This window comes from Geospiza fortis, unplaced genomic scaffold (assembly GCF_000277835.1).
Source record: "Geospiza fortis unplaced genomic scaffold, GeoFor_1.0 scaffold203, whole genome shotgun sequence".
In the NCBI taxonomy this organism is placed as follows: Eukaryota; Metazoa; Chordata; class Aves; order Passeriformes; family Thraupidae; genus Geospiza; species Geospiza fortis.
In genome coordinates this window covers 989460-1009342 of record NW_005054385.1, presented here as the reverse complement: position 1 = coordinate 1009342, position 19883 = coordinate 989460, and the positions used below count along the sequence as shown (strand labels likewise).

The following is a 19883-nucleotide window of genomic DNA, read 5'->3' as shown; positions in this document are numbered from 1 at the left end:
TTTTTTTTTTTTTTTTTTTTGTTGTGTCTGTGAGGTAAGCCTTACCCTGCATAAGAACTTTCATGCAGCTGCCCTGTTTTTCTAGTTAATCTCCCTTCTGGAAATGTGACACATTCTTCGTGATCAAAGGTGGTGTAATAGGAAGCCTAGCCTACACATCTTGCAGCTGTTTCATATACCCTTCTGTGTGAAGGTCTAATGACTCCGCAACAGCTCTAGTTTGCTTCTTGGCAGTCTGTTCTTGAGGACTTGCTTTATTAATGATTCCCCAAAAGCCTTAGCTGGCACCAGGATTTTGGTTTAAAAGAGGAATCCCTGCTGGAAGCATCACATCAAAATTTTTGTCTAGAACCATAGTAAAAAACTTGAACATCCCACTGCTTTGGTAACCTCTCTATTATTTCTATTTTCACAAGTAGTTCTGCTTGAAATTATGGTGTGGAAATGGCAAAAGCATATTCACCAACCTGCATCATCTGGTTTCTTCATAGTACTCTAAATGTTAGAGTTTCTGCCTAAAGGAACTCTGAGCTATTTGACTGTTACAGAGTTGACTATCATTGCATAAGATTGAACATACACTTCAAAGTAAGTTTTTCCATTGTTTGAGAGGAGTTTGAGTTCTCATTGCTTTATTTTTTCAGTGTCATGTGTTCTAAAACATTTTATTTTGGTTAATGTGCTCCATTAACCAAATGTGCTTTTGACTTGGTCTATTACTTACAGTCCTTAAAAAGATATGTCTGAAGAATTATCTGGAATTAGGAGACAAGCTTAATCCTTTCAAGTAAACAAAGCAGCCAAAATTAATCCTCCATGTTTGCAGTTGTAGGAGGTTTACATCCTAACAGTTTTATTGAGAAGTGCTCTGCAAACAGACCCTGAAGCACTGCCTCCCTTCGTCGTTAAGGAAAAAAGAAAAAAAGCTGCTGTATCAAAAGTGACATTTCAGTAAAACCTCTTGAGAAAAATATTAAAAGTGGAATACAAATCTGGTTCTGATTCTAGCACAGGAAATCAAAAAAAGTGAACCAGCTTCATAAGAACACTCATTCTTTGAGTTCACTGCTGAGACTCATATTTTAAGAAATAACAATATATGTGAGATCTTAACTGAATATAGGAGCAATTGCTTCTCTGTTATTTGTCACAGAACGGTGTTTCTTATGTTTTGGCAATTTGATAGTTTTGGTTATAAAATAGAACTTTATTTGCTGTTAGAGAACATAAGTAATTTTGAGAAAGAAAGAGAGGAGGAGCTAGGACTTTCATTCTGTTATGGTATACTGACGTAACCGATATGTCTACTAAAGGCTAAAGGAGGAATATGTGGTCCATGGATCCCAGATGATGGTCAGATATTTACTCACACTTTGTCTACTGCTGGCAAAATGAGCCAAAGGAACTGGACTGCCAAGGTAAAGTATATTTATTGCATATAGGATTTTACCTCATTTGCTCTTTTTGGAGCTTACATGCTAGTAATTTAATGCAGTTCATGAACATGCTCCCCATTTTATTTATATGTATGTGTAATTATCTATGCTATGCATATAGCTGAGCTGACTGTCAATTCCCAACTGACTTGACTTGGAAGTCAAGTGAGGTACTTTTACAGCTTAGGTAGTTAGTGGAAGGAGTGGGGATGGCAGGAAAATGAATAGCATAATCTGTCCATTTGAGGTCCACACTAAGAATACATCTCACTACTGACTGGATATGAACCTGTGATGCAGGTTCATATGATCATAACGGAGCTTCAACCTGAAAGAAATAGCAGGAAGGCATACACAGCAGAATGCACAGGGCTGATAGCCCTGCCTGGTGAGAAGAAGACACATCAGGAAGGGAATCGAACCAGTCTTTCTCTCAAGAGCTATCTCTCCTGATTTTGAAAGAAATGCACAAATTCTTTTGAAGGATACCACAGTCAGTCAGTTCTTGTTATAAAAGTCTACTGTATGCGAGTGAAGTTTTGATGCTTGGTGGTTTGTTCACTTGTTTCACAGGTTGTTTTAGTTCACGTGGGTGTGACTTCTCTCATTGCACATATCAGAGTTGGGAGAATCCAAGCTGCTCTGGAAGCAAAAACCACAGTCCTTCCGGCAGTAGGTATGATATAAAATGAAAATGTGAGCTAACTTCTTATTGACTACAAATCTCAATGCTATTATCATTCATGCATAGTTATGAAGAGCAAAAGCAATTCTTACCCCAGCCTTTGAAAATACACAAATGTCTTCCTGAAATTCTTCTTCACATAACACTGAAGTCTAAAAAAGTGTTTGAGCTTCTAACTGTTGTATTAATCTAGAACAGGAGAAAGCCACTCTTGTCAAATAAGTAGTCAAATACCATGACCAATGGCTTCAGGTACTACAAGGCTTGTTTGCAGTTCATGGGAATCTGAGAATATTCCTCCAGCTATTGTTTTGAGAATCCAGACACTTTTCCCCTGAAGGGGAGCAGACTAGTCTTAAACATATTGGAAAGGTAGAAATCCATATTGGTTCCCTTGTTCACATTAAAAGTTGCTCCCAAGGGCATCAGTCTTCTATTCTCTTTAGTATGGAGGGAAGCAGAAATGACTGTAACAATTATCTTAGTGATGTCAAATTTTAAAAGTGGGCTTCTTTAATAAATTAAACACACAACCTGAAAAGTTATTGGCTAAAACAAAAGTGTCATCACAATACTCTTGATATCTACTCTTCTGGAAGTCTGAGAATATATTTTGCAATGTTACGGGAAAAAAACACAAAGCAACTCCAGTGTGAATAGAAGTATTTATCTACAGAATTTTCTACTCATTTCAAAACAACTGCAGCTGAATTTTCCAGGAAACTTACAATATATCAGAGAAGAAATTTTAAAAAATGCAGCTCTACCCCTGAGACAGAAAGTGACTTCTGTTATTATCTTGGTATTATACTGGAATTAGTGAGCCTGAAACAGAATTATTACTGAGCAGTAGAATTTTTTAGGTTTTTTTCTTTAATTTAAAAAAAATTACATAACGACACAATACCTTCAGCTCACCTCTCAAGTCTGAAGTACAGCATGATATTAGTTTAATCACAGAGGTAGAATTGAAAGACCATTCAAGACATGGGAGAAGGACTTTTGTTATTTAAGACTTTTGTTTTAAATCACATCTAATATTGCTGATAATTTATGTAAGACTTTGGAGTAAGTAAAAGAAATAATTGAAGTGTGGGTTGTAAGATTTGTTTCTGCAGTTCCCAGTGTCTTTTGCTGCTGCTGAGGAAGGGTCCCTGGCTTCCAGGAATCACAAGTGCTGGATTAAATACAAAGAATGAAAAAGAAAATGTTGGCCTTGAAGAACTTTGAGTTTCAGAAAAAAAAAGTGTGGATAATGAGAAACACAATAGTGATGAAGTGATTTATACACAAAACATGTCAAAGGCTCACATATAATTAACATTTAACTTGATGAAAGCGCACCTGTATTACTTCAGAAATTCAGATTGTTCTTTCAGTTGCTGGGATGATGTCTCTGAATTCTTCAGAATTTATTCTTTCTGGGACTCTGAGGTTTCCCAGGTCAAGAACCACATGTTTAAATCTGGATACAATCTTGTGGATGGATGAAACTGCCTTAAAATGTTTTGTTTTCTAATCAGTCTGTGGAGATGGCTTTTGTGAGGAAGAAGAAGGCTGCTCTATCTGTCCAGCAGACTGTGGGGAATGCCCTCTTTCTGTGGATGTTAGGATAGCAATTGCCTTACCAATATGTTTAGTCTGCATTGGCTTCATTTTGACAGTCGTGGTAAGTACCTGTTCTCTACTCTTATTTTCTTTCTCTTCAATGAATTTATTAGACAGAGTGGAGCTCTCTCTAAGTAGAGGGAGAGATTCTGCCTCCAGCGAATATGTGCTATGGAAAAAAGCAGAAAGAAGGGAAATTACTTGTAAAGCTTCCTTATGAGGGAAGCCACATTGTACTAGGAATTTTCATCCTGTAAGAGAGAAGACTGAGGTGGAATCTAATGGGGGGATGGGTATATTATGGTAAAGGAAAAAAAAATTTTCCACTACATAGGGAGTAGGGGATGCCAACAAAGTAAGAGTACTTTTCACTCGCAGTAGAACTCTGTTATGAAATTAACAGCTTCAAAACCTCATAGAAGCCAGAATTATTTTGAAAATATTTCAAAAACAAATTAGGTAAATTCATTAAGGACATAGCTCCACATGAGGCCATTAAATATCAGAGTCCAAATAGAACTTTAAAAGCAAAACAGTCAAGTTGGGATATCCTCAAAAGAATCACGGGGAGAGGATATTTTTTTTTTCTGTTTTGGTTGCTTGATTTTTTTAATAGGTTTGTTTCCTTAGTGTAACAAACAGCTTGGTACCTTTCAAAGTGATTAATTTTACATAATAGTAATCAATTATTATAGCAAACTCATGAAGGAAAAACAAAAAGGGAATGAGGAGAGAGGAGTGTGTCAATATTGGAGTAGTAGTTTTGGGAGTCTTTGAATGAAAGAGTCTGTATAAAGAGAGAATGATATTATGGCTTATTACTTAAGATGCTTATTACTTCAGTGCTTCTTGGAAAGAAGACACTTATGTATCTGCATCTTGAAAAAAATGGGGGTTTGAGTTTCATAACAGAGGTTTATCAGGTGAATATGGCAGCTGTAGAGTCATTGTATTAACTATGTTCATAAAGGGTAATTTATTTAGCCCTTGGCCTATATATCCTGTAAAACTATAGGCTCCTGCTTCCTCAGGGGTTCCTTCTCTGTCCATCTTATACTGCAGTTGCAGTGAGCATCTGAGGTAGGCAGCTGCATAGATAGAGAATGAGTAGGAGAAAGCTGATGGCCCACAAATTGAGGTTCTAAAGGAGGCCTGAATCATGTTTGTTTGTTTGTCACTGTGTGACTTTGTGAGTTAGGAGCAGAAGCACTGTTGAAAGCTATTTGAGCATTCCTCAATGGAATCCTCAAGGAAGTTGTGACAATGAGTTTATAGCAAGTGTCCAGTAAAACCACATGATCTGATAGAAATAAGCAACTGGACAGATGAGAAGTTCAGACAGTTTTAGATGTCTGGCTTTGTAGAAAGAGCAACGGAGATTCTTGGCCTTGCATATGTTTATTTAAAGTTCTTGTAGCAAAAATCTATTATTTCTGCTGTTTTTTCTGTATGTTTGGAGTTGTTTGTTTTCCTTCTTTCATTTCTGTAGACATATTCCTGCTAAATTCTTCAATAGCAGCATCATGGGATTTTAAAGTTTTAATGGTTTTACTGTAATAAGATAGGAGAGATGATTTTATCTAATTCAGGAATTGATATAATGTAAAAGGAACCATCTGGGAAACTAATACCTTCTTTAATGTTTCAAGTAGCAGAAAGGATTCCTTTGATATCAGTGTCAAAGGAAACAAGCCTAGTATTCACTTCTTGCTAATATGTCTGTGTACAGTCACACCTTTGAAAGATAAAATGTAGGTTTCTTTCCTCAGAAGCCTTTTGAAATAAATGGGATGACTTAATTTTGATTCATTGAGCTCTATATTTGTCACAATTTCAACTAGTATATCAACACAATCTCCACAACCTGTTTCTTCTTCATTATCTGGACTTTTATTACCTGTTTCAATAAATGCCTTGGTCCTAATATTAAATTTTGAACTATAGAAAATGGTATAATGATGATAAAATGCTGCTTTGATTTGAGATTTTGGCATTGACTGCAGTTGCATAATTTAATCTGTTGCTCATTTGAAAGCATGTATTTACACTTTGTAAATGTTAGTTTTGTATGTCAGTTCTACTGAAAATCAGCTGTTAGCTCAATGCCTTCTTTACAAAGTAGCCACAGAATCCCTACCTAATATTCTTTATGATAGAGTATTTGACATAATATGGCCTAATTAGTAGGTCATGGGCTAATTCTACTCCAAGATATAAGATGCATTGCTCCTTATCTCAGGATTGGGATGAAGTTCTTGTCATGTACCTACATAACATAGGGCACTTCCATGAGATGAGATGATGTAAACCCCTCATCTGATGTCCAGGCTGAAATGTAAATGCATGCATGTTAAAAATAATGGAGAGCGTGTAGACAGTGCAAAATATTACATGTAATTAGTTCTGGAATATAGCCTGTAAAATTTTTAATATGTTTATTAGATGCTGTTTTCTTCCAAGCCTGTTATTAATACTTTTGGTTCTAATGTTACTTTAAGACATATGCTGAATGTTTACACTTCAGATTTAGTTTGTATACTTTTAAATGTTCATATTTTATAAAAATAATCTCTGAGTCAATTTCTTAAAAGACAGAAGGGCTACATTAGGAATGATTTTTTTTTACTCTTGTAGTGGTTTCAATATCAGAAACAAAAGATGCTTTGGGATGAAAGCTGGATTATAGACTTCGCCTGCATCAAACAAGGTTAGCAACTTGTAATTTTGATACTGTGATCAGTTTACTTATTAATTTTGAGAAATAATCACAATTATATTGTCTCTATTTTAAGGGTCTTGCAAAAAGTGAAGCCGTTTTTGAATGACATGTCCAATATTTCATCCCTGTAATCTCTGTGAGCTGCTCACTCATATTTTTGTTTGTCAAACCATTTGATGACAAAGTTATTTAAAATAGTTTCTTTCTTTTTATTTATGTTGATTTGTTAATCAAAGATCACAAGCCTACCTCATAATAAACAGATAAGCTCTGGAGTTGGACGAAACAAATTACAGTTGCTTCGGTGGAGATACCTTTCTGTATAATTGATCTCACTAAGTTGTGCTGGAATTGCACAAATATATTGAGGGATATAGTACTATCTTAATTTCTCTCAGTGTATGCTGTCTGTGGCAGACTTGCTACAAAAAGTAATTTTGGCCAGAGGTATGGAGGGCTCTTTTTCTATTTTATCTTCTGGTATAAAGTATTATTTAATTTGTTCTAATTAAACAGGTTAAGAATAAATTCAGGTGTTATTATATGCTTTATTATGCTGTACTTAAGATACATACCGATTATTTACTTTGCTGTTCCTTTTTTAGTGTTCAGAAGGAAAACAATACTTATATCCTCAGAAAGGGTAAATCTGTAGAAGTCTGCTGTGCGGATTGTACACACACTCATTTTCTGTCTCTGGGAGAGATTGCTCAGCAGATGTCTGCTTTATCTGTGTTCTGTTGGGTTGCTAGTGTCAAGATGTTCTTGTGATAATATGTAGTGGAGATACTTTCAGCCTGAAACTTGAACATTAATTTTGGTATACTTTTGATAAGATATCCTTGTTGTTGTAAATAAGAGGTTTTGGCTTGGAAATTAATTTGATTACAGGCACCAAAATGAATTTCAATCCAGATTTTTGAAAACAGAAATGGAGAAAAGTGTTTTTCAATACAGCAAAAAGTGACATGAGAAAAATTTTCAGCTGGAAATAAATTAGAAAATGCCATAAGCACCACATGTAAGGGAAAGCAATAGAAAGAGACAGAGGGAAATTAGAAGCATGATCAAAAAATAACAGATTAAAATTACTTTGAAAACTCCAAGATGAAAGATGTAAGTTTCTTGGAAAAAAGCCTGCAATGCAGCAATGCTGTTTCAGAATATTGCTCTAAGAGTGATGATTAACAACTTAATGAGGACTGATAACATTATAAGGTCACAGACAGTATGTCTTCTCTGCATAGAGTTGTTCAGAGCTACCCACAGTAGCCTGAAATGCACAGATATCTAAATGAAAATACATCAGCAGTGCTTACCTTGGGTATGTAGCACTCCGTATGAAAAAATAACCTTATTTTTTTAAGATAACTTATTTTTTTGGTGTATTGCACCGTATATAGACATATAGATATATATGCAGTCTTATTCTCAAAACTATCTCAGGGATCTGTAATGCATTTCTGGGTGGAATGCTGTAGAAAACTTCAAATGTCAATGCAATTTTGAACTGCATATAGATAATACTATGGTGTGGGAACATGGCAGTTCTGATTCAAGGTGAGATATTGGACTTCCTCAGCAAGATATTCCTACCAGGGAGAGTTGAGATGTCTCAGCAATTCTGAGCCTAATTGGCTAAGTCTGGATTTTGATTGGAGATTATGGCATGACGTGTAGCTCATTAAATTTGTTTTGAAGTCCATTTTTTTACTGTGAGCTGGTCAACAGGCATTAAAAAATGTACATTGAAAATCACTGGGATATTTTTCCTCTTACTGTATTGTTGCTCTTCTCCAACTTCTCTCTGGTGTCAGAATCACTTCCCACATTCCTGTACTTTTCAGTCTTCTACGAGCTCCAAATAGACTTGTTAAAGTATGGCACAGGGTTTACTCTCCTTCCCTGGGTTCTGTCCTCAGCTTCTATGTAGCAGCAAGGGCTAACCATCTCAAGTGCAGAGAAGTGAAAGTTGCATAAAATCCTGAGGACTAGTGAGAAGGATCTCTGGCAATGAATCCTCTTTGAAACATTTTTTACTTTTTTGCAGCAGTCCCATTCCAAGCTATAGCTTTCTCTCTTAAGTATTGACAGGAGCAGATGTGATGCAAAGATTTTGAAAATTCTCTGTATTTCTTTGTGTCTGGAGTCTCCACCTGTGCATAAATGGAATCTTCATGTGCCTTTTCTCATCCCATGTCCCATTTAGATTGCATTATATGGACAGCAACAGGAAGCATGATGAGTGCTCCTCCAGCACTCAGTGACTCCAGTGTCAGTTGTGTTACTGCTCTGAGCTCCTGCACAGCAGCTGCCAATATGTCCAGGAGGAAACACTTCACCCAGACTGGGAGATAGTAAGTCAATATATTACTCATTTACTGCAGTATCTACTGTATTAGTTTCACCTTTATTTCTGGTTCTTGCTACTTTCAATTGATAGGCAGTGAAAAAGCATGAATTTATCTTGTCAGGCCAAATTGGGTAAGTTAAGATCATCATCTCACTTCTGTGCTGCATATTGGCTGTGGAGTATTTTAACATGCCAGGCTTCTGGTTTGGTTGTCATTTCTCCTTTTCTCTTAGGGTCTTGTTTAAAGGTTGTTGGTACATATAATGTCATGCATCTGTTAATGAATGGCCCTTGCTGTTCAAATGTATCTGTAAGCAAGACTTTTATAAATCCCTTTTTTCTGAAATGCAGGCAGAGCATTTTGCTATAAAGCAGAGGTTCTTTGCTCTAAAAAAGGGCATCCTCTACAGTAGCACATTAGAAGTCTTGTCCTTTAACCAGCTGACACGACTCAAGATTCAGAGCATTTCACCTCTGAATCAAATTACAAACCTGCATATCATGTAACTATAAGGACAAATGTTGCAAATATATCCTGCCATCCAAGAAGCAATTGAACACATGCAAAGCTGGAAGTGGTTCTTATCATTTGAATACACAGAGAAGGATCTGTGCTTTGGGATCATTGGCTAGGGAGAAAGTGCCTTCGGCATAGATTGTGGAAAATCACAGCCACTTCATTAATGAAATACTGTGTTCAGCATTGATCTTTTTTGCTTCTTTTGGAGTGGTGATATTTTCATCATCATTGTCATCCCCTTCCTCAGACTCAGCATCAAAAGTATTTGTCATGGGTATAATGGGACATTCAGTCTCAATGGTGAAGCACCTACAACTGCTACACTAAACACCCCATACTCTGTATTTATATGGTTCATCACTAAAATTCCTGCAGGTATCTCCACTGAATTCCTTTACTCTAAAAAGAAAAATTTATTTGTTCTTAATCAAACTCAGCTGCTTCTTTGCTGAGAATGCTCAACCCCACAAGAACAAAACTTTGTTAAATGTCAGTGAAGAATCTGCAGAACAGTAGTCAGAAGTAATGGCTAGATGGGAGGTGGCTGTATGTATTTCTCTAGCTCTGACATTTCCTTTGCTGCTCCATCCTCAAACTGCCGCAACTGACTTTAACACTCACATTCCAAATGGTGTCCACAGATCCAGATTGAATATAATAACTAATGCTTCCTTTATCAAAAGAAACAGGGTCCTGTCTCTTGTCCTAGATTCACAGTTACAACCACATATGGACATGCTTAAATTCTCTGCATCATCTCTAGAGATGTGGAGCTATTCCCTGATACAAAATATATGCAGTCCATTTTTGTAATATTGCTGGCTTCTAAAGTTGCCCTAAAACTGTAAACAGCATTTCATTCTGTTTCAGTGATGGCAGAACAGTGGCCATAAAGAAAATCATGAAGAAGTCATTCATGCTGTCTAAAACCATACGTAAAGAAGTAAAGCAAGTGAGGTAAGAAGCGAAATCTAAGAACTGTATGTTGTTCCATTTTTACACTGATTTTTTAGGGCTTAAAATCTTTCCAGATGTGACTGTAAATTCATATTCCTCTTTCTTTCAAACTTTCCTTGAAAGAGAGCAAAGATCAAAATTTCCTTATGTCTGTTTTATGTTTTCTCTACACTGTGAGACAAGGCACTTGGTTTTCCAGTTGCAGTACAAAACCAGGATGGACATCGGTGAAAATTACTGTTATGCTGTGATTTTTGTTGATTTCCACAGGGAACTTGACCATCCCAATCTCTGCAAATTCATTGGAGGTTGTATAGAAGTTCCAAATGTTGCCATTGTTACAGAGTACTGCCCCAAAGGCAGTCTGAGCGATGTGCTCCTCAATGAAGATATTCCTTTGAACTGGGGTTTCAGGTGAAAAAATCTGACTTTTGAAAAGCTAAATGATATAGACTGTGCTATATGCTGTTTGGGACAAGATATTAATTTTAGATAAAGTTCTTGTCTAGACAAGCCTGTACTGTGATATAGGGAGAGGAAGGGAGGGAGGGGAGAACGAAGGGAGGAAGGCAGCAAGGGAGGAAGTTTGAATATCCAGTCCAACTTGTCTTTTTGGTGTTTTGAGAAATTACATGATTAGTCCTTGCAATGCTAAGCCAATGATTTGTCAGATTTCTGTTTGTGAAGGCATATTGGTGAAATGATTAGCAAACCTGCAAGTGGTTTATTATTCTTACCAATAGAAGAAATGAGCTCACATTGTCGATGAAACTTTCACAAAGGCAGTGACATTGTTTTTTGAGATTGATCCTCTTGACATGTCCTTTCTGCTTCTGCTTTATGCTTGCCTTCAGCAAAGAAAAATGGTTTTCAGGAAGGAAACCTTCCAAATAAAGCAAGGAAGATACTAAAATTGTTTCACTTGTAAACATGTGAAAGCACTCCCAAGGATAAAAAAGTACTGACAATTTCTAGAAGAAACTTTACTCTCTTGGCCTGTGAGCTCAGGGAGGTATGGGTTTTCAAACAGTCACCTTAAGTGTTTTGGAAAAATGACCATGGGGACACAAGTTGAAAACTACAGTAGGCTTTGGAACCATTTTTGAGTGAAATTGGAAATACTAACTCACTGATTTTTGACTTTCAGGTTTTCTTTTGCTACTGATATTGCTCAAGGAATGGCCTATCTCCATCACCACAAAATGTATCATGGACGGTTGAAGTCTAATAACTGTGTGATAGATGACCGGTGGGTTTGTAAAATTGCAGGTAAAGAGAAAGCTAGAAAAAATTTTCAAAACTGCCCAGCTAACCCTCTAATTATAGATTTCACATGCAACACTCTTCCCAAGTACTTTCATGTTGACATTTCATGTGGAATTGCTGACTGCACCAGACTTCACTAGCAGCACCTTGTGCTGAAGCAAGTTTCATGTTACATTATCAAGTCAAGTCATTTAGTATGTGTCACAGATGCACACTTCAGATCCCACAAATGATTCAGCCTGTCAACATCTGAGCAGAAACTCTACCTCATTCTCTGTTTTGATAGAGAGAGAACCCTGAGGCATGGAGAATGGTGTAAAGAGATGTAGTAATGCTGACTGATTGGTAAGCACAAGGTAGTTTAATGGAGAAAAGCAGACTCAACTCAGAGCTTTTAAGTCTTGTTCATGGCATTGAATTGTATTCTCCCAGTGATGGAGCTGTGGATCAGGTCTACTCTTGGTACAGGAAGAGAACCTGTGGGAACAGGAAAACCACTGGAGAGTCTAGTTTAGTTTGCAGCTGCCAAAGGGAATTAAGGCAATGATCATCTCTTCTACTTTTTGCCCAGAGCAGTCATCATACGCTTTAACCCACAACCATCCTGAAAGCAGCAGCAGCAGATTTGTTTTTCAGTGGTATATCCTATGACTAAGGCTCCTACACGGGGCCAGGCTTGCTTCTCCAACTCCTTCATTATCCTTCTGTCTTCAGAACTGCCTACTCTGCTTGGAGCCTGTTCTCTGCTGGAGAAAAACATAAAAATTAGACATAGTTGGATTACATCCACTGCATCACCTTAGCACAACTCCTCTCAATTGAATAGGATACCTGTGAAATCATTCAGCAACTTCTGTTTTGATTCTGTTCTGTGTCAAACTGTAGAGTTTTCAAATCTTCATGGTTTATCTGGATGCAATAATGTCAAACAAACCTCCTAAATAACAAATGTGGGAGCAATTTTAAAAATGACCTCCACATAAACCTTCAATCCCTAGGAACATCTTAATTAGAGGTCACTCCAGATAAAGCCAGATTCTACATCCAGCCTTCACATACAGTCAGAAGAGCGCTGTTTACGTAAGAAAGAAAACAGAAGTCAGTTGTTTTTTTCTCATTCTTCCTGATTCTGAGTCATATGCTAAGAATTCCTTCTATATTAGGTTAGAAGTATAGATGGAAAGATGTTTCACATCTATGCTGCCTTTGTTCTGATGCTAGTGGTGTTCAAGTAACACCCACCATCTGATTTTCAGTTGTTAGTCTGTCTAACTAGTAATTACTTGAGCAACCTGCCACCAGAGATAAGGATCAAGGGACAAAGTAGAACAGAAACCTGTATTTATGTGCTAACTCTTGCACTGAGGTGAGAATATTATCTGAAAATAATTTGATAAAATCATAAAATAATTCTGATTGCAACGGATCATGGAGTTCAGTTTGCCTGCTGTCATTCAGTCTTGCCCAAATATTTGGTTTTCCAGATGCTATATTTGCAATAGTTTAGGGGGGCAAGACCACACAAACCCCACTATTTCTAGACTAAGATGTGTATTTAGAATAGGGAAATTTATTTAGACTAGATGTGTTACTGTCTACTACTGTACTTATTTCAGGGAAATATCCACTGAGTAGTTTGTTACCTGCTTTCTTCCACTTCAGATTATGGCTTGCAGTCATATAGAAAAGAAGATTTTCCTGATGGATCAAATTCATCCCAGCAGTATTTGATACAGATTTACACAGCTCCTGAAATACGTACTCTTTCAGATTTTGAACCCAATTCTATGTCTGATGTCTACAGGTAGCTAACTTTTCCTGATCTCACTTTTAGTAATCTTGAGTATTCTTTAACAACAGTTAGGCTTGGTGGAATTCTGTTGTCACTCCGGGTATATGTTTGATTGTATTTTTAAAAGGATTGGTCCTGGAATACAGAACAGCATAGATATCACAGGACCTTCTCTTTCAAGGTAGACAATCAAATACTGAATTCACTGACATTATTTAAAAGCAGAGTTGGCCCAGTGATTTATAAGGAGTCACTTGACTGGTAAGATAAAAAGGCATAAAGATCTGCTATTATCTAATTATCCTTTTTTTTTCTGTTGTTGTTTCTTATGAAAAGTAGAATTATATTCAACAATGGCAATACTTTAGAAGTTAATAGCATCAATGTTCTAGAATGTCATAATGCACATATGCATCCTGTAATTCTATTACTGAATGTCAATACAATTATTTGGGGGCATATACATGGTGATAATATTTGGTTTACAGTGGAAAAATAAAGAGAAGGGGAAAAATGGATGCACTAGCAAATAGCTCCATTCCTTTCCTTTTGAAAGCCTTTATAGAATGCTTTCCAGTGGCTTTCCCTCCTGGTGGTGGACTGCTTCTATCCAATCACTTTTCAGATAAGTGGGAACACAATTGTAAACAAATGTCTGCGTATGTGCTTGAACATCATTATTTTTTATCTATTCTATCAGATTAACTGAGCAAGAACTTGAAGTCTCAGTAGTATTTCTGCCTATAGGACATTTCAATATGTCCTTAGAATTTTCTCCAAAATAGCTCAGCTAAGGCAGTTTGGGATTGTGTTGGTATTTCCGGCTACTGTCATTTGTCCTGTATCTGTACTTTTTCAACATGAAGTAGTCTTTGAAAGAACTGTGCTCCAACTAAACAATAATTTTAGGATTGTCTTATACATTCCAGTTTACCATTGCCCGGCAGCCAAAATGTATCCCAGAAAATGTTTCCTTGGCTTGTTGTTCTCACTTTGATCCTGTTCTGGATAGATATCATTATTTGACTTTGCAGGCAACTTTGCCTCCTGAAGGCATTTCTTGCCAATGGTTCCCCTTTAAATAGTCCTAAGATTTGATTTGCTCACATCCTATATGTCAACAATGAACTTTTGACAGATTCAGTGAATGTTTCCTGGGTTTATCTTGCTGTCCCACCCACATGTCTGAAAAATCTACATCTTCTGTTGTGACACTCTGGTTATTAATTTCTTGATTAAAAAAAGTAAAAGCAGTGAGAGATCACACCAAAAAAGGGAGAAGAGCAACATGCAGGCAGGGAAGATAGAGAAGTACCCTGTACCATTGAAAGAGTTGTCTTCTTATCTGGGCTGTTCTTTAGAATTTGCATTTTAAAAATTTATTTTTGATGATATGAGCAGAAGGTAAGCCTTCCTGATATATGTATTTTGCCTCACTGGCCAGGCAGCATTGATCCAGTCTTGAAATCCTCAGTTTTTATCTGTGCAAATATTCCATTAATGTTCTTGAAGGTGAGGCCCAAATAAAAAATGAGTAGAGACTGCAGGAGAGTGACTTGTAATTTAGTGTGCTCTTGCAGGTGAATCACATTCTTTTAAAGTTCTCTAGGAAATTGTTGGTCAGATTGGAAAGCTAAAATGGAAATGAGAAGTATGAACGTAGCTCCTGTTTTGAACTGAAGAGGCTGTTTCCAGTCACAGTTTCTCCTAGATTTGTTCTTCTTGATTTGTAATCATCATATGAATTTCTCTATCCACAATGAATAGTGCATTTTATTGGGCAGTGCAGCTGAAGATTAATGAAATCAATGCTGCTTTATCAGAGTTACTTTCATCTAATTATTATCCTTGAAAATCTGTTTTAGTTTTGCTGCCTTACCAGGATTGATTTTGCTTTCTCCTAACAAATCACCACAAAATTAATATAAAAATATCATCAGATTAATTTCTAAATTATTAATCATGTTTTATATGCATTATTTTATTTTCCAGAGGTGGTCCACAGGTGGGCTGAAAGATAGATAAACATACCCTGTTACCAACAGAATGTCTTACAGAACAGTGCAACCATTAGTGACTCAACAGATTGAAAAACAATATTCTCTACAAAAGTAAATGTTACCAAGCTGAGAGGCATGCAGGCATAAATTATTTCACAGTTTTACTATATAAAGAGACATCTTTATCCAGCCTGTTGGCTGAAGGAGGTACTTGCTTTTAAGAGATCACTGTTCTGGAAGATCTCCAATAAGTTCAGAAAAAAAGACTAAATTCTCTATTTTTACTCTCTTTTCCCACTCTTCATCCTTTCATTTAGACCTTAATTCAACTGAGGAAGATAATGACCATGAGAATATAATTCAAAGAAACAAGCGGAAATGTTTACTATAGAATATTTCCTCTGGACACACCATGTCGTCACAGACTTTTTGAAAATTTTCTAGAACAGCAGTCTTTTTGGTGGCTGAAAAAAAGCCACTCCCCCTGCTGGTGATTCTGATGAACCTGCTCCTGACCCTTGATTGGAGCAAAAATCAGACCCTTATGTTTAACTGGTAGGATTCATGTACATAAATCTGGACATATCATCTCTGGATTCCATTAATACAGAGAGAATTGCTTTGCTGTTGATCAAACTCAAAAATCTCTGGGGCCTATAACCGTGAGAGGCAAATGCTATGAAACATTCAGTAACAAATCCCTGAAAACACAAAGTAGTAACAAGTAGCAGTACCATTGCCATCCTTCCTTTTGAGATACTGGGATTTCAGCCATAGAATGGGCAAGAGTAAGAAATCATGAAAAGAAGAAATCACTGACTCAATTAGCTGTTATTGCATTAAGATTTTTTCTTCATTTTTATTCTGCAGTTATGCCATCATTTTATTAGAAATTGCCACAAGAAGTGACTCTCTGGCAGTAAGTAAAGATGAACTATCTTTAGGGAATAGAATTTGTAGAATTTGCATGACAACTTGGATTCTGTTTCTGCTGAAGACAAACCAAACTTTGAGTTACTGCATCTTTGAGTTACTTTATGAGCATGCATTTTCCTCATGATTTTATGGATGCCTGTTCAGTTCCCATGAAACATCCAGTCAGGGTTTCCTCATAGATCTACCAGTTTTCCATTTCAGAACTTTGAAGAAGAATATATGATAAAAATAACGTAGCTCCAAAACTGCCTTTTGATTAGTTTTGTGAGGCTTAATGGCTAGGTGGATACAGAGAGAATGTATGTATTAATATCTTCCTTTTTCTCCTGCTTCTTCCTTAACCTGTCTTTTACAGGCCCTTTAAGTGGAATCTTGCAATAAAAAGAATAACCTAGAAAAGCAAATTAGCTGCTCTCCATGAGTAAAATATCTCTTTTTCATATGTCTTTTGATCACTGCTAAATGACAAACACAAAAATTATGCACCTTGAATTTGGAAGCAGATAGTCTTGATATGTAACCACATTCTCTCTGAAATAATTTACTTAACAAGAGTTGTAACAATAAAGACTTAAAACTAATATTTTTCCAGTTCTCACAGTTTGTGATCATAGACTAATATAGTCCTTATGGTCTCCTAAAAGTTTCCCAATATCTTGCCAGGTATTCATTGGTTTCAAAAGTTGTTTATGTCATATAAACACTAAGATTAAAGCCTGTCAGCCACGAAAAAACTTTTCGGAAAGGTGACCCATTTTAGACTGGGTTATATATTTTTTTATCCTTTCTTTTCCCTTGTGCTCTTATGTAAAAAAAGCTGACTTAGAAGTCATAGGGAGGATGTTATAAAAGTGATGATGATAATAGTAATATATTTTCCGTGTCTGGCATGAGAACCATAACATTTGTTTCAGCATTGTTTAATCACCTTTTCTCTAGAAAGATGATGTGCATTCTGCTGAATATTCTTGGTGCCCACCTTTGGCAGAATTAATTTCAGGAAAGACTGAGAATTCTTGCCCATGTCCTGCAGATTATGTAGAGGTGAGTAAAATACAATAATGTAAGTGAAGTACAAATTGTGAGTAAAGTACAATATTGTGTACAAAAATCATTTATTGAAGTGGATTTAAAACATGTCATAGTAGTTTTATGGTGATATTACCTTTGATAAATATAAATAACCCAGAAATCAAGAAGTACACCTCAAACAAGGCAAAATGATAATATCTAATATCCTTAATAAAAAACCTGTCATTGTGACAATGAAAAATTCAGTTGTCCCCTCCAGTTTCCAGTGTAATAGATTATGTTTTTAATATTCAATCATTAATTTTTGTGCAATTTCATTTTATTGTAAAGTGTTGAATTCCATACATATTTTATATTAGTAATATCTAGCTTTTGTCAGAGGGCTTTCACATAATGAAGTCTGTCTCAGGCAAATTATGAGTTTTGTTTGTTTCTTATGCAACAAGTCTTTCTCTTCAGTAGCCTCAATAAAGTACATCTCCTCCCAGTTTAATTAAATCAGAACAAGATGGGGTCATCCTCATTTCAATTGTCATTAAAGTGCAATATAATTCACCTTTGCTGATTTGTAGCAACATAAATGTAAAAAACTTCTCCTTAGCAGAATTGTTTTTTAATCAGAAGTTAACATTCTAAGGGGTACTTCAGCTCTTAATCTTTTGTGAAATTTATGTACAGACAAGTCCTCTGAAAACAGTATTTGACTCCAACAGCATAACTCTCTTACAGCACAAGACAAGAACTTAAGCAGTATTCAGCAGAAGGAACGTGTATATCTTACTCATGATTTCCCACAGCAGCATTTTCATGAACTAATATCCTTCATCAAAAGCCTGTAGAATTCCAGAGGCTTCAGTATCTCTCTGACACTTCGCCAGCTGCAGACAGAGCTTCGCATAGGCAGTTGGCACCAAGAAAACAGAAGCATTAACTTAAAATACTGCTTGTGCTTGGAATAATAATCCCAAAGGCCTACATTTGAACAAGTCAAGAAAATGTTGTACAAGATGAATCCTGTTAGCCCTGTTGACATGATGATGACTCTGGTAAATTTAGCTTTTTAATCCAATCCAATCTGCTCACTTTCAATAACTTTCACCTCTATCCTTCAGGTTTGTTTTTTTTAAGTCTTATACTCCTTGTTTGGAAAAAATATCCACAGTTATTTGTTCCGTTCTGTTGGGGTGACTGTAGCTGCAATTCTGCTTAGAACCGTGCTTTTCTTCTCATTCAGGTTTTTAACTTTCTCATTTTCTTCGAGGCTGAACATTTTTTTTGTCTGTCAAATGTTGTTTGCAAACTATATTCCCCCTTTCCTGTGGTCCAACACTCTTACAGTACCATGGATATAGAATCCCTGCATTCTACAAATAGCATGTTTATAAATCATTTTGAGCAGAGTATCTGAAGCTCATCAGCAGAGAAGGAAGATACCTGCCTCCAGACTATTGCCTCACACAGAGAAGGGATGCAAAAAGCAAAGCACAGACTAGCATAGCAAGATAGTTTATAAAAGGATTGTGAGTTTTTAATAAAAGTTTGAGACTTAGATACCTTTTGTTTTGTTAAGATTTTGTCTGTAGGCTGCTCTCTGCATTGGATTTGCCCGCTCAAGTTTGCATGAAGTTTGAAAAACCTGAATTTGCCTTCTGCTGTCTTCTGTGTAAGCAACAACCTGAAGTCTAAATTCACAAATTTACTTAAGGAGAAACCTGATCTTTGTATTTTGTAAAAAAGTGTTAGGTGTCTTAGGCCTGTGCCCTTTTTTATCTCTGAATCTCTGAATGTTTTCAAAGCAGAATAATTCCAATACTTAAATCCTATCCACCTAGGCATCTGTTTCAGTAAAAAGATGAATTTCTGAAAAATTTTACAAAATTCTCTGTTATTTAGATGGAGAAATATAACAAACATCTGGAGATACTAGTTTCTGAGAGAACCCAGGATTTAATGCATGAAAAACAGAAGACTGATCGTCTGTTATATAGTAAGTTATAGAGAAAATACTGGATATTCTTCTCAATAATAATTTTATTTCAGTTTTCTAACTACAAAAAAGAACCCTTTGATAGGTGATTATTTAATAGGTAACATTTAGCTAGCAAAGAATGAATATACTTTTTTCTTGCAAAGCTGTAAAGATATTTAGCTACTTTCTGTATTTCACCCTAGAAATCAGTACTCTCATCTGAGAGCTGTGGCCCAAAATCCATAGTGCTCTGACTTTGCAAAGCCATTGGTGTGGCAGGCCTTTTGCATAGTTATAAACGTTGTGGAAGGGTAGTTGGCTGCTTCTGATGGCAGTGTACATTCCAGAATTCTGTAAGAAAAGCATAAAGAGGTGGAAAATAGCATATAAGAAAGCAAAAAACAAAGGGATGTGAAAGTCCAAGATAGGGGGAACAAATAAATTAAAAAAAAACCAAAAACAGGGAAGAGATAGTAAACAAACCTAACGCAGGTAGAAAGCACTAGCAAAGAGTTCACAAAGAGAGAATTAGTAAAATCCCAGATCACATTAGAATCTAACCTTATTCTTTCTTGAAATGTATAGATTCTGGTTTGTTTGGCCTAAAAGT

At 36.2% G+C, this 19883-nt stretch overlaps 1 pseudogene; it reads left to right on the top strand.

Annotated features, from left to right (window-relative positions):
* LOC102041232 overlaps positions 1-19883 on the top strand; it is a 35554-nt pseudogene that overhangs the window by 7359 nt on the left and 8312 nt on the right.